Source organism: Falco rusticolus, chromosome 1, assembly GCF_015220075.1.
Source record: "Falco rusticolus isolate bFalRus1 chromosome 1, bFalRus1.pri, whole genome shotgun sequence".
Classification (NCBI taxonomy): Eukaryota; Metazoa; Chordata; class Aves; order Falconiformes; family Falconidae; genus Falco; species Falco rusticolus.
Genome location: NC_051187.1, coordinates 17,245,862 through 17,260,757, shown reverse-complemented (window position 1 = coordinate 17,260,757; position 14,896 = coordinate 17,245,862).

Below are 14,896 nucleotides of genomic sequence, written 5' to 3'. Positions count from 1 at the left end.
AGTCAGAGGTAGCGCTTAATGAGTTAACACAGCTGATACAGAAGTTTTATGTCTCTTGTTAATGCATTTTTATAATATGGCTTTTAACACGCATTTTAATATTCTCTTTTATGCTGGTATGGATATTCACAACATTTTTTAAAAATGGAAGGGTAGAGTGAGATTAGCTGTTGTAGCAGCCAATATCCACTAGAGTTCTTTGTGAAAACTTTCAGTGGTTTTCAGCGAGAGTTTAGCTTCACTACAGCAGAATGTGTATCAATAATACTTTTCTGTCCTTGGGAGCCTGCAACATTTAAGTTTTGCAGCCTGAGATGCCCAAAGCATTATTAAGACCCTGTATACAGACAATAAATTAAGACTAACGAGAGACATGTGTGATTCTTCTCCTGTTGGCACAGAGCAGTCCAGCTGCAGACAAGTGTGTATCTTGCGTGCTTGGAGTCTCTGCTGGCTGCCCCCCTGTTCCCCCTGTGTTCTGAATATGAATCGGTTTTGTTCAGCGTAAAAATGAAAGTTTATTCATCCTGCACAGTTTCCTTAGCAAAGTGATAATAAAGCTTCTGAATGAGTTAAATTGCTTATGACGGTATGTATGGATAAGGACATTGGAAGTTTTAAAATACCCACGTTAACTTTAAAACTGTTAAATAAGGACCAGTTTGAAATATTCTTTCTGCAAGCGTCAAATGTTGCATGAAAAATTCTTTCTGCAAGTGTCAAATGTTGCATGTCCAATTGACTTGTATTTCATACCCTTCAAATTACTTTTCTCTCCTCCTAGTCTATTATGAATTGCTCAAGTGGGTGGACCAGCCTTTTGAATTTCTCACCAGTTTTATCTTCAGTAATGCTAGACAATAAAACTCGTAGAGGTTTGTGGATTATGGCCTAGACGAGATCGTTTTAACAGAAAATAGTATATAACTTCAGACACAAGCACTGGCCTTGGGGTGTTGCTGAAGAAACAAGCACTCTTCCTTCAGCTGCAGGTGGCAGCAGAACACTAGTGTTATCTTTACCCGGCCCCAGTGTCTAAATGGACTGCTATGAGGCTATTAATATAAAAGTTGATAATGCTGTTGATTTATTTTTTATATGCAGCTTGAATTCTTTTTTTGCAAATAAGGCTAACTGTTCTTTTCAGTATTACAGAGCTGACAAAAGTCTAAAATTTTATGGTCTGACAAAGTTCTAAAATTTTTACCCTGGTGCCTGCAGATATACATTTATGCGCTGAATTGTAAGTCAAGGTGATATGTTGTGTATATAGCCAGAACAGGGAATGTTAAGCATTAGCAAGATTAGCACTGTAACTTTAAATATAAGCAGGTAATTTGCCAGCTATATTTCTACAGAATCCTGCAAAATTTTGTAAAGTTTTGTAAGATTTTGATGAAATATTTGTAAGTGGCACCACAATACAAAATATAACCTACTTGTGAGTATTTTCAGTTATCCCTTAGCTTTTGTGTCATGCAAGTGAAATAAGGACAAGCAGCAGAAAGATGTGGTTAGAAAGCATGGCGTGTGTGTGTGAATTCTCCTTTGGGAAATACAAATAGAGGCTATTTGCAGAGCACATTGTCTAGGTGAATTGTTCAGAAAATGTTGCTACTGGCTTGTTGTCTAGCTGTGTGTGCCTATTCCTCATAGCAAGAGCAAGTATCAGACACACTGGAATGCTCACACTGTTTCTAGTGCTTTTTGCCTTATGTTCTCTGATGAGTAGGTTTGCATTTCAGTGTCTTAAAATCAACATTGCGTGACCCGGGCGTGTGAATTATTGTAAAGGACAAAACCTCCCAGGTATGGAGAACAGGCCACTCTTTGGGGACCAGGAACCAGGAGGATCCTAAAACTAAATTTCAGAAGGACTGAAGGCTGTTTGATCTAGCATGTCCTGAGAAGGCTAAAGGCTGGTACTGAAGTTTGAAACCCCTGTATAGATGAGAAAGCTGCCGTGCTGTTGGGCTGCTATGGGACAGACATCTCTCTGTAGGCTTTCAATGATCAGAGCTCTTTCCCTTTTTCATGCAGCTTTTTAATTTCTGAAAATTGTTCAGCTTTGGTAAAGACAAGCTGTGGTTGGTGTGATGTACTTCTGGGGCACGGTGAAGAACTGGCTCCTAGAGAATGTCCTTTGGTCTCAGTAGGATTCCACCAAGCCTATCAAAATGGTAACTACCTCCAGTATAGTAAATACCTGTATCTGTCAGGTTTCTTTGTGTATATTTGTGAAGCAAGTGAAAAAAAACTTAAATCTGCAATGTGAAAATCTTACGCGTTGTAATTGTCTGTTACTAGTCTGGGTAAATATGAATGAATGGGTGATAAAACCAGGAGTTAACCTATAGAGATACTCTTGTTCCATGTTAAGTCACCTTAGTAAGTAGGTATGACGTAGTAGACTGCTATAACTTCTAACTGCTCTGTGTTTAAACAAGAGTATTTTTCTCCAGAGCTGTCAACCTGGCACATTTGACTACAACTAAATCCCTTTCTGAAGAATGTGTGAATAATTTGTACGATCAGAGCTAGGAGAGAAAAAATGAAGTCTCTCTGGCAAAACATATAGGCATCTTCTGTGTATGGTCTCTGAGAGTAGTTTTACCTTATTTTGCTTTGGAGTCATTACTGGAAACAATAATACTGTGTCTACCATTTGTCAGAGTAGTTTCTTCTAGAAATCTGAAATACTATAGAAATATTTACAAAATAAATACAAATTACTTGTTGATGTGTACTGTGGATAGATTGGCAATGCTGTGACATGATTGTGACCATGAATCAAACCTTTTCATGACTATCTGTAAAGGAACTTCTCCTTAATACTGTAGTTCTTCCTAGCGGGGGTGGGGGGAAGTGCCATTGAGGACAATGGAGCTGTAAGTCAGAACACGGGCTGTGTTTGCTCTCTCCACTTTTTCTTGTTCTTTGCAGTCATCATTCACAGCAGGGGGAAGTTCAAAGCAAACTTTGAATATATTCTTTAGAACAAGCAAGCAATTCGCAGCTTTCATGGACTGCTTCAGATGTTCGTTTTCATCTGCCTTAGTCATACAGCACCCTGCTCTGTCATTGTCAGCACCGCATTGAACAGAAATAATAACTTGGCTTTATAATACCTTGAGCACTGGAAGGGCTTTTTCATGTATGATAAAGGTTTCATATAGAATTTAGTTATATCAATGGGCTAAAGTAATGATACATAATATTGAAGAGCTTCCGATTTTAGGTTACACCCAGTGCCACAAAAGTTACTGTGTTTTTGAAGATGCCTATATTTGATCACTAGTTATACTAAACTTTTCACAGGTTTTATGAACAGCAAGTTGCTAATAACAAAGACTTTGGGTAAGCACACCAGAACAACAGACAAAAGCACAGAACAGATCAACAGTCAGATGCAGATCATTGAAAAGGTACTACTGAAATAACCTTTTCAAATTAAGTTTTCAATGGTGTTGTAGCAAGAAACTGCAAAACCCAAACTCTTATTCCCCAAGTAAACATTAACTGAGGAATAATGTTTCAGCAGGTGTGCTTATATTGCTATTCAAACTGAAAACCACTCAACACTGCACAATGCTCAGCCCTTTGAACAGGCCGTGAAAACAGTTTCTTTCCCAGATTTCTGTTGGAATATGTTCTTGGGAGGAAGGTAAAATGGGCACATTAACCCATGGAGCTAAACTTGCATGCTTTAATCTTTTCTTTAATTTTCATTTAAATATGATGTTGTGGCTATTCCAAATCTTTTTACTGCTTTTACAAATAAACAGATTGGATATGCGTTCACCTCTAATCTAAAACATTTTAAAGTTTCTGAGTTTGTGCTTTTTTTTCTAGCCATTTCTGTTTTCTTTCCTTTTTTTTTTTTTTTTTTTTCTTTTGTGGGGGAGGGGAGCAGGGTTTTAACTATTGCACAGTGGTGTCAGCTATAGCAGACTTGCTTATATACCTAGGTGATTATTGTCTGGCCATCAAACTAGTAATAAAATTCCTGTTTAATGTACAAAACTTTATTTTTAAGATAGAAGAATATTTTTGCAAGGAAGTATTTCTTTTTGACCCTAATTAGGAGTGGTTCTTAGGATCAAAGCCAAATTGCCTTTGAGACATAGTTTGCATATTCCCTAGGCTGTTTTACTTAAAAGCTTATATCTGAAGCCAACTCTTCTGGCTTTAGAGTGCAAGGTTCCCACACGTCATTTAGGAGGACTTCTCTGGTTAAGGGACAAATACTGGTGGCAAGCGCAGAGGCATCTGCATCCCTGCCTTTCTGCGGACAGTGCGGCTGCACCTTACTAAGCGAACAAAAAATCAACTGTGAGATCTTCTGAGATGGAGGAAGCCCGAGGCCTAAGAAAAAAAAGAATAAAACATGTGTGCTTGTTTAGGAAGAACAGTGAACTCTTAAGGAATTAAGCATAGTAATAACAACTATCACAAATATTTATAAATCTTGACAAGAAAGGATGCTCTCCCTGGTTTGTATGGTAGCACCAACAGTGAGGATCTCCAGCGAGGTTACCTCTGCGGGGTTGCTTTCTCTCATTTTTTCCACACCTCTCTATAGCAGACCACTTGTTTTGCTCCTGATGTCATTGGGTCAGCAGAAGGTTCTGCCACCAGCAGAACTGAATTTACCTACATGAGCCAGTTATTTTTATTCCCCCAGCACATCCTCTGATAACAAGGGCTTCTCCCTCTCTGGCTGTTTGTCCCAGCTTCCTCCCATGGTCATTTTCACAGTCCCACTCCAGCGCTTACTTCAGCTTCATCCTGCTGTCCCTGAGGTGGATTTGTGGTGTGGGGGACTTGAGGGACACGTCCCAGCTTGCAGAGGCAAGCACGTGCTACAGTTGCAGTGTTCCTAAAGGGCGAGAGGCAGTCTGAAGCCTACAGGCATTAATGCTTCTTCTTGCACCAGTGAAGACTCAGCACAAATGTTTGAAATCCATTTCTTTCAATCCGTATATAGGTCAATATCGGCCTTGATTTCTCCCTCTTTGTTTTCTTTCAGGTTTTGTTGGGTTTGAGTTTGGTTTTTTTCTTCTTTTTCTTTTTCCCAGACTGTAACTTTCTGTTAAATTCAGCTTCTCAGTCCCGGTCATGACTTGTTGTTTGAGTTGGCTGCAGGTTCAGTTTTGTCTTTTTTTGTTCTGCTCAGGGTTTAATTATGAAATGAAAATTTCAGTTCACCAAAACAGCTTCCACTGGTTTATTGGAGACTTGAGTTTTATTAATGCCAAGCAGCTGTTGATGTTTGCACTGGGCACTGCTGGGTGTGGAACCATCCTGCAAATTCTAACCTGTTTGTGAGTGCTGAGTAGAGACTCGTTCGCATTCAGAGGGGGATGGAGCTTGGACTAGGGTGTGATGGATCATGGGTCTCTGACAAGGCAAAAGGCAAACATCAACCTTCAAAAGCTTGCACAAATAAATTTATATTTTAATTAAATTACATAGATTCTATTCCCCTTCTAACCTCCTGATTTGCTTGCTGCAAAATTACTAGTTGCTAAATCTTTGAGTTCTAAACAAAACGTAGTATTGTCTTTACAAATGCTTTACGGCTTCTGTAATGTCGGGACTATCCTCTTTTGTTCCTCAAATACTTTGCAGGTCAAGTAATTCCAAAAGGATGAGTATTTAGTTTCATCATAACAAGAACTCCCTCGCTTTCTCTTTTAATTTCTGTAAATGTCTTAAGGTATTGAGATGACTCTGGTTTTTCTCACAATAATGATTTATTTTTGATTTGATTTTATAACGTTTTTTTGAAGTGGGACAGAAAAACATTTTCTTAAGTATCAAACACAGAAACTATAAACTTAACCTTTCAGATCAGTGTTTTCAGTGAAAAATCTAACAATTTTCCCTAGTAGAAGCTCAGACAAGTCTATAAACCTTTTATAACTTAATGAATGTTTCACACCAGATGCTGATTCCCTAGGTAAGCAAATCTGTAGTCAGCGAGACGCAATCTTTTCTCGTGATTTAAGTTTGCTGAAATCAGATTGAGACTTTCCAGACTTGAGAGTGGTCACATTTTTCATAGCTTAACTGTAAATCATCTTTCACTTTAGAAGATTTAGAGACAGACTGAGGAGCTAAATCTTTTGGTTTGCCTTCCTAACTAGTTGAAGCCATTAGATGAGCCTCATTATGGCGTTTCCTAAAGGATTAGAGAACACAGTTTGGTAATGTTCAAAGTAGGACAAATACCATTACAGGTATAACAACGTTACCCTTCTAATGATTTAGATGTAGAATTAGGTTTGGTTACAATACACTTGGAAATTGCATGGATTGACAGGGTTGATAATCAAAACCTTTCAGCTATGAAATTAATAGTAATAAATGATGCTGCCAATAATCGGTTGTAAAATTTTGAAATTGTAAAATGAAGTACTTTTATTCTGATACCAGTCAACAGCCAAAAAGTGCAGTTCTTAGTGTCAACGCTGGACCGTGCAAGGCTGCACTGGTGAGTAGAGCTGTAGGTGTCGATGAGCCTGCTACATACAAAGGCTTTAGAGAAAATGGCCTTTACTTCAGAATTTGTTTTATGACAATTGGCTGCTTAAATATTTGCTGTATGTGATATACATTGAAGAGTAGGACCTTTCAGTATGAAATAGGAATTCAACCGCTGTTAAATTGTGATGATAATAGGAATAACAATTTATTGGCAGTTCTGGATGTGTAATTTTTTTCTGGGTTGAATGCGTTTCATTCTTTTTGAAATATTAGTATTCAAGCCATGTTACTTAGGCATCTTTATTGCTTCTTCAGGTTTGGGGTTTTTGTTTTAGTAATCATTTAAATGGTGGAGTACTCCCCAGTGACAATGCTGTTTATTTGTATGTATTTTGATTATCTCTGCTTTTAATGCTCCTATTTATAGTAGTATTCAATCAAAGCTCTTGGTTAAAGAAATGCAAAGTAAACGTCACAGATATTTTTTTTACGAAGTAGACGGAAGTTTGTAACAGAGCTGTAGATGTTATATTAACCCTAAAACAGAACCAAAAGTAAACATTTTTTCCCCTTCTCAGATTTTTCCTTTTGAAAGCAGAGAGAACTTCACGAAAATATAATTGTTCTTTTTTTTTGTCATATAAAACAAAGCTGAAAATAAGGTGTAATGCGACACTGCTCACTTGACCTTCTTTAAACATAATGCTTTGTAAGTTAAATCCGTAAGTGAGAAATATACCACTCTGTCATATTACATTAGAATTGCTTTATGCTTTTTTTTTTTTGTACAGACACAAAGATAAAGCAATGACCACATACTGCTGGTGTTATCTCAACACAGAAAAGGGGCGTTAGTGAGTGAGCCTTGTCAGTCTGATATCTTCCTTGAGAGAACATTTTATTTCTACTTCTTTTAGATAACAATTTAAACTAAAAGGACAGGTCTTGTTATCTTGTAACTTTCTACCTGGATATATTGTTTGAAACAAGAATGCTGCTTTATGTGTCCTGTGTAGTGAGATCTGGCTGCAATAAGCTCCAAACTCAACAGCCTAAGGAAAAGACTGGGAATATGATTTAGTGTTCCAATTAGAAGTTCTTTTGCTGGAAAATAGCAACTAAAAGTTAATTCTCCAATGCATGCTTGTGGATTTCCCCCTCTGTAAAATGGTAGTGTAATTTATTGGAAAGCTGCTTTTGTTTTATTTTTGATAGTATAGAGAAGCTCTTAGTATTATGAGCTTTGTCTGATTAAGTGCGCAAAATGACAAACAAGGTTGTCCTGTATTCATCTTCTTCCTTCTTTAAGGCAGATAATCACCTTTAGAAGCCTGGATCCTATTCAGCTACTCTGTCAGTCAGCAATACCAAGACCCTAGTAAGCCGCATTTATCAAACTAAACACTTGATCTGTATCGGCACATCAGCTGGTGGCAAGGCCTAAGACACAAGATGAAAGTTGCAATTAGGATTTAGGAGGACATTTTATTATCTGAGATTTGAAATAGGTTTTCTTAGTTAATCCAAACATCTTTCCACTCAGATATGTTGACAGAGCCCTTCTGTACATGTACTTACTTCAGCTTAAGTGGGAACTGCAATGGATGTTGCCAAGATTTAATACCTCTAAAAGGAGAATACTTGTCAAGGGCAGGACACCGCGGGGGGGTTAGCACGCTGCCTGCACCCCATTTGTGCCGGCTTGCTTCACGTGGCATTCAGAAGCCAAATAGCAAGTGATGGGGCCAAATTTTACCGTCCGGCTAGCTTTTCCTGAGAAATAAAAACTGTTTCTTAATAAAGGGCAATTAGTAGCTTAAGCAAGATTAGCATATGCCCCAGCAGCTTTTGTAAGTCTGTAGCACATGCAAGTCTGTAGGCTGGCTATGAATTCTGCGTGCACAGTGCTCAGATGTCACGGAGACGATGGTTTTCCCAAAGCGTAAAGGGCAGAATAAAGCGCTTCACTTCCTCATGCTCCCTGAAAGTGCCTCCTTACTTTAATAACAAGATATTCTTTTCCCTATTGCCCTTTGTAGCCCTAGCTTAGGTCTTTCTCCTTGGTGTGTAAGAGCGGCTGGTGTCTGTAGCCAGCGACGTTCGGTCAGTGGTGGATCGATCAGGGTGGTTCCCAGGGAGCATCCTTGTGCCGTGCCAGCCTCGCTGGGCTATCATCGTTGTCCCCAGCTTCTGGGTGGTACATATTTTGATTTGCCATTGTCCTAAAAGATGGAGACTATGCCTATACAGAAGGAACTCTGTGAAGATTTTATCTTCAGTTGGATTTATCAGTGTACAGCTCACCAGGCTGTGTTTGCCATGTCTTCAGTGCAGCTCACCAGACTGTATCTACTGTATCTTTGGTGCTGTCATGTCTCCGGTGTTATCTGCAAGTCTCTTTTTACTCCACCCTATTTGAAATGGTGAAAAGGGAATATACACAGATCTCCAAGTTTCATCGTTAATATGCAAATTTAAGCAAGTGAATTGAAATACTGGCTATTTAAATTTTCATGGCAGTCTCTATAAGTGGTAGATAGCTGAAAAGATACTTTGTTACAAAAGTGCTGAGGTTGTTATACTAAATTGAATAATTTTTAAATTTTGAGTGCAACTCTGCAGCCAGAGTAATTTCTAAAGATAAGGCAAAATTGTAAGCATCACTGTTGAGTGGAGATGATAATCTGGACACGCGGTCGTACAGTGCACTGCCTGAACAGCAGAGGTCCTCAAGACCTAGCTGTTCATGCTCAGCTGGAAATTTTGCGGCAATTACATTCCATTAGTCATTTTATAAAAGAATTTTACTCAAGGATTTTGTCAGGCAGTTAAACAAAATGGTCATCTTGTTTTCCTTAAATATTTTTTTAAGTATTGTGAAATATTATCTGTTATTATTTCTTTTACAGTGTTGCAGTAATATTTTAGAAAAACACTTGGGTGGTTTAATTACTACTCCATCAAGCCTTTTGAAGAAACATAGAGCAGTATTTTAGCAAAGTAGTTCCTGTGCCTCATTTATCATTAAATGGCAGTGCCGCTGTCTAGGAGCATAACTTTTTAATTATTATTAGGAAACACATAAGTATCTGAAATGTTATGGTAAAAATCTAACTCTGCTATCCAGAAATTATCAGTTCATGTTCAGTTGAGACTGTAAACTCGTTTTTACCTCACTGTAGAGATACTAATTCAAATTATTTGAATGTGTACAGCAAGTAAGGGGTTGGCGTGGGCTTGGACAAAACTTAAATATTTATGTACTGTGCAGGTAACTTTGTTCCCAGCCTCTCATTCATAGATTTATAGAAATATCTTACCAAAGACAATGGCATGCATGTGGAATCGTAAATATTCTTCTATGTAGCCTACTGGCTGAGTACCCTAACTAGCTCAGTCTGGCCTGAAAACCCTTCCAACTTTGTTGCTAGTAACTTCCCTGTAACCTGGACGACTAAGCTTTGAATAGAAAGCAAGAATATAAGTAAAAGTAACTGCAGTTTATTTTAAAATATTTTCCATGATTAACACATTCTTAATGGCAGGAAACGCTCAGATTTTGGCTTCATCATTAAATATGCTGGAGAATAGGTTCTGTGCTGGAGTAGCTGCTAGCTTTGTGTCTCCGCTTACAATTCTTTCCAAATTGTAGCACTGCTTATCCATGCTACTAGTATTAACTTGGTTGTTGATTCACAGGTTTCCAGAAGGCTCCCTGCCTCCCCTCCCAGGAAAAAGAAAAAAAAAAAAAAAAAGAAGAAAAAAAAAGGGGGGGGGGGCATTTTACTTCAAGTTGGTTCACTACTGTCTTTAACCTGTCGTGTTTTCTGGACAATCTCATGATAGTGCCTTTTTGTAAAAGCTCTCTGAATGATGGATTAAGATCTGTCTTGGATTTTACGTGGATTAAGTTTTAAATTAACATAAAAGAATAACAATGTGAATCAATTTGATCAAAGAAAAAGTGTCACTAATTATTTAAACAGGACACTTACTACAGAGGTTTAAAGGCAAAGAAGCGGATTTCCCTTGCATGTGGATCAAATCAGAAGTATCCCATAATTGACTCTTTACAAGACCTTGCTGCAGCGTAATGGACTAGATATTAAAGCCTTAAGTATTTAAAGCTAGTTTCCGTCTTTCTCTAAATGGAGGTCTACCACTAAGAGCTATTTTACAAGTCTGACACATTAGCTACATCACTGTGAAATACACTGGGCTCTGGCTTCTCTGGTCCGGAATTTCAAGAGCTTTCAATAGTTAAATGGTGTGAAATGGGTAGCATTGAACCTGTGAGAAGGAATGAGCATCCTAAAAATAAATTCCAGATGGAGATGTCTGTTGGAAAGGAACACAGATAGTGGATGTTCCTTTTTATAAGCATTTAATTAATTTTATCTTTGCCACCTATTTTTAATTTTGTTGGTGCCTCTTGGGAAAACTTGTTCTCTGGTAACAATGATTCTCAAGGCACGTGAGCCTTTTTTCTTTCCGGGTTTTGAAGACATCTTCTACATTTATTTCTGTTAAAAACTGGATCAGATGAATGCTACTACAAATAAAATACTGGTTTCTACTTGCAAGAATATTGTATTTTCTCATCTAAAGGAGCACATATCAGTTTTCTTTTGGAGAGGATGCAGTAAAGTAGTTCCAAAAAATGAGACTGCTGTCGTCTTGTCCAGTTCTTCTTGTTTGCACAAGGAGTATCGCATGACTTACACTGTCAAAAGATTAGAGATGTTATTCCTAAGGCAACTAAAGGCAGTACAGTTTATCCAATCTTATAAAAACAATCACAAATAAGACAGGAAAACATGAAAATGTTGCAGGTACTCCCATTAAAGACTTCACAGGATTAAGCCAATCCCTTTTTAAAAAAAAAAATTATTACTACATATAAAATGGTATGTCTCATACTAGGTAAGATTTTGTCAATATAAACTGTTACTTGTATTGATCTGTGTTTAATTTGTCAATGTGCTTTGTGCTAGAGTCAGCGAGCATCCTCCGTGCTCTTCATTTGCCATTAGTCTGTGCTCCCAGTAGTCTCTCCCGCCGTGTACCACAGCCTTTACCCCAGGCTGAGCCTTTTCAGACAGTCCTACATATGTGGTACGGTAGCGTTACGCTGATATAAGAAAGTTATGTGCTGTATTTCTTAATCAATTTCTCTTTGTATGGAAATAATTCATATATAAATATTCCTTTACTATAGTGGTTTATACCATATTGACTTATAGAATAATATTCCTTGGCAAGGAAAATAATCCTTAATATGATCCAGAATTTACTTGTAGCCAATTTCTGTCTTCTAATGTCAGGTAGAAATCAAATCATGCTGAAAGCAACTGGAGATCAGTCGGGCAAGGAGCCTTGGGAAGGAAGAAATTTTGTCCCATAGGCACAATTTAGAATTCCAAAAGATGTGAAAAATTTGCATATCGTAACTTCAATTTGTAACATCTGTGACTTCAAACCAGACATAAACAACACTGAATTAATTATATCTTTTTGTGTTTCCTCAAAATAACATTGTAAATATTAAAGCCACAAATTATACTTTCAAATGAGACTGGACATTGCCCACGATTACTCTGAAAGATGGAGTATTTCATACACAAAGATCAAAGCATGCTGTTTAACTGTTTCAAAGAAGAAATACTTCGTAAAAGTTAGTCAGAAACTTTGGCTTACGGATTTAACTGTTCCTTTTTGTGTAGGTGAAGAAAGAGAGCCAAGTTTTCAAGTATTTATTTTAACAATTATTCCTCGGCTTGTCATCTTCTCTGTGGAAAGGACCTCCCGTATTTTGGTTAAACCATGTGTTTGTCGTGGGAATGTTGGGGTTTCTTCACTCAGCTGCAGTCAAGGTTTGAGCAGCTAATAACAAGTAGCTTAACAAAACTTGATTTTTTTTCTATTTGGCAGGTTAACATTGTCCGCCCAGCAAGGCTCCTGCTAGGGTGAGCATAATATTTTCAGCAAACACTGGTTCTGCAAAGCTCTTTGAGTTTTGTGCTGTCCAACTATACACATGGTCAGATGTACCCAGCCGTGCATCCTCTCCAGCCCTGGCAGTGGGGGACAGAGCCCATCTTCCCATAGTCTAGACAGGGCCTGAGAAACACATTTATCTTTGTCTGATTTTAGGGTTTGTTCTGCTCCATCCACGCTGAGTACAGACGACATGTTCGTAGATGCTGGATCAGTTCTCTGCCTCTGTGCAATGCACAGGTAAACGGGGTTTGTGTGCTGTAGGGTGGCCGTTTCGGGGAACACCAACGAAGCGGCTCTCCGAAATGCCCACTGCAGGCTCGGAGCTGCAACAGCTGCGCTCCCCCTGCTTGGGGTTGCATACATACTCACGGCTTTCGTCTCTCAATTTTCCCCTGATGATTTCAAAATGGAACAAAACGGAGTTCCTGTGGCACATGCTTTTTTCCAGTGACCTTCCAACTTTCCACATCCTGCTCCTATGCCATCGTGGAAATATTCTAGCTCTTCTGCTGCTTGGACTGTAGGGGTCTGAGTTGTTAAACCTTTTGCGTCTCAATGGTGAAAGTTGTGTATACTCCTTTAATATTCAGTTAATACTACTTAAGAAAAATCTCTTGAGTTAAATCATGTCAGAAGGAGATACTCAGACCCTCCAGGGTCCTAAGCATCACTGTGCCAAAAAAAAGGGTTTGTTAGTTTCTATTGTTTCCAAAGAAAGTAAAACCAAGAAACCCCTTAACTCTCAACTTGGTTTTAAAACCTTACCAGTCTAACTTTTCAGTCATGAGATTTCTGCCTGAAGTACTTTTCTTGGGCTATCTTTGTTTTACACCAAAGCAAATGTTTTTAAAAATCCATTTTCCATTGATTTTCTTACCCAGAAAAGCAGCTAGGAGCTAATAAAAGCGGGAGGGCTGGGCCAAAGAAAGCACTGTGGCGGGTGGAGGTTTGCAGAGCTGGTCGGGGCAGCAGCAAGAGCTGCTGTCAATCTCTTTCCCTTTCCTCATTTGCAAGGCACAGCTGGAGAAGACCTGGGCATGTACCCACGCTGGGGCTCCATTCCAATAGCATCCAAAAAGAGAGATTAAATTAACATAGACATTAATTTATATTTTAAAATTAACCTAAGTTAACCAACAAGGAACATATGAGACTAATCATAAAGAAAAGCCTGATCTCCACAAAAAGAAAAATAAACTCTCTTGCCAAAGACTCTTTCCTAGGCACATTGATGCTGTCCTTCAGCTGTTGCATCAGAACTGATCTTGTATTTTAAAAATTAATTTTAATTTCTAACTATGCCTCTGTGTGTATGCTTGGAGCACCCAAAAAGCTTACTGGGGTAAATAGTGCAAAGTGTACTGGGTAGCACTTGTTCAGGAAAGGTACGGAATGACAGCAGGAGGGAGGATCCTCTATTTCTGTTGATGGCAGAAGTTTGTCTGAACACAACCTCCGTTACCAAAATATTAAAAATACCCTCATCCATCTTTTGTCTACATAGAAACATGAAAAGGGCCACTAAAATAATTGACTTAAAGATACGTAGACCAGGTACATAGGTCTGCAGACTTTAAAGCTACATCGAGTAAGTAGAGTGGCAACACACTTTGTGCCGCATTCTGAAACAATATGGGCCGTAACTGATAAAAAAGGGGGGGGAGGGGGGGGCGGTGTTTACCTTATAATGATCTCCTAATCCAGGCTAAAGCAGAGACATTTAAGTCTCACATACCTGTTGTATTTCCAAAGAAAAACGCTAGAGCTCACAACCACTGCTGTGTTTCTGAGTTCAGCTAACTAGTAATGTCTTCAGCATGGAAAGCACAAGCTCGTGTAAGCATTGGCTTTCTCCTGAATGTGCAGCTCTTTGGAAACTTCCAACGACCTAATTACAGATGTATCTAGATGCATCTCTTTTGGATTCATTCATATGCTGTCTTTCTGTCAGCTCCCACCCGATTCTTGTGGTGGATTCAACTCTCTGGTTTGGTCAGTGGTGTTTCAGTCCTGGCTTAGATCTTTGCGTTTTGCAGAAAGTTCTGTGGAGACCCACAGAGGCTTTCAAAACTGAGACGAGCAGCCTGCTCGTCATTTGAAACAAAACAATGCCTTTTTTTAGCTTTGATTTAATCTCTAGGCATTCTGCAAATGCCCTTAGAATCTACCAGACTAAGCTAATGTAAATTTATGAATAATATCCTCAAGATGCAAGTAAAATTTGCTTATGTCTTTAAGCTGTTAGACTCTTTTAAGGACTGCAGCCTGTTAGTATGCCCCAGGCTGTGCTTCCCTCGACCCAGCATTCGCTTTAGAACATTAATTTAATTGTGTTAAATTTCCTAGAGGTGTTAATTGAAGATGTTGGAAGTAAAGGTATGAAACCTGGTTCATAGTCACAAATGTT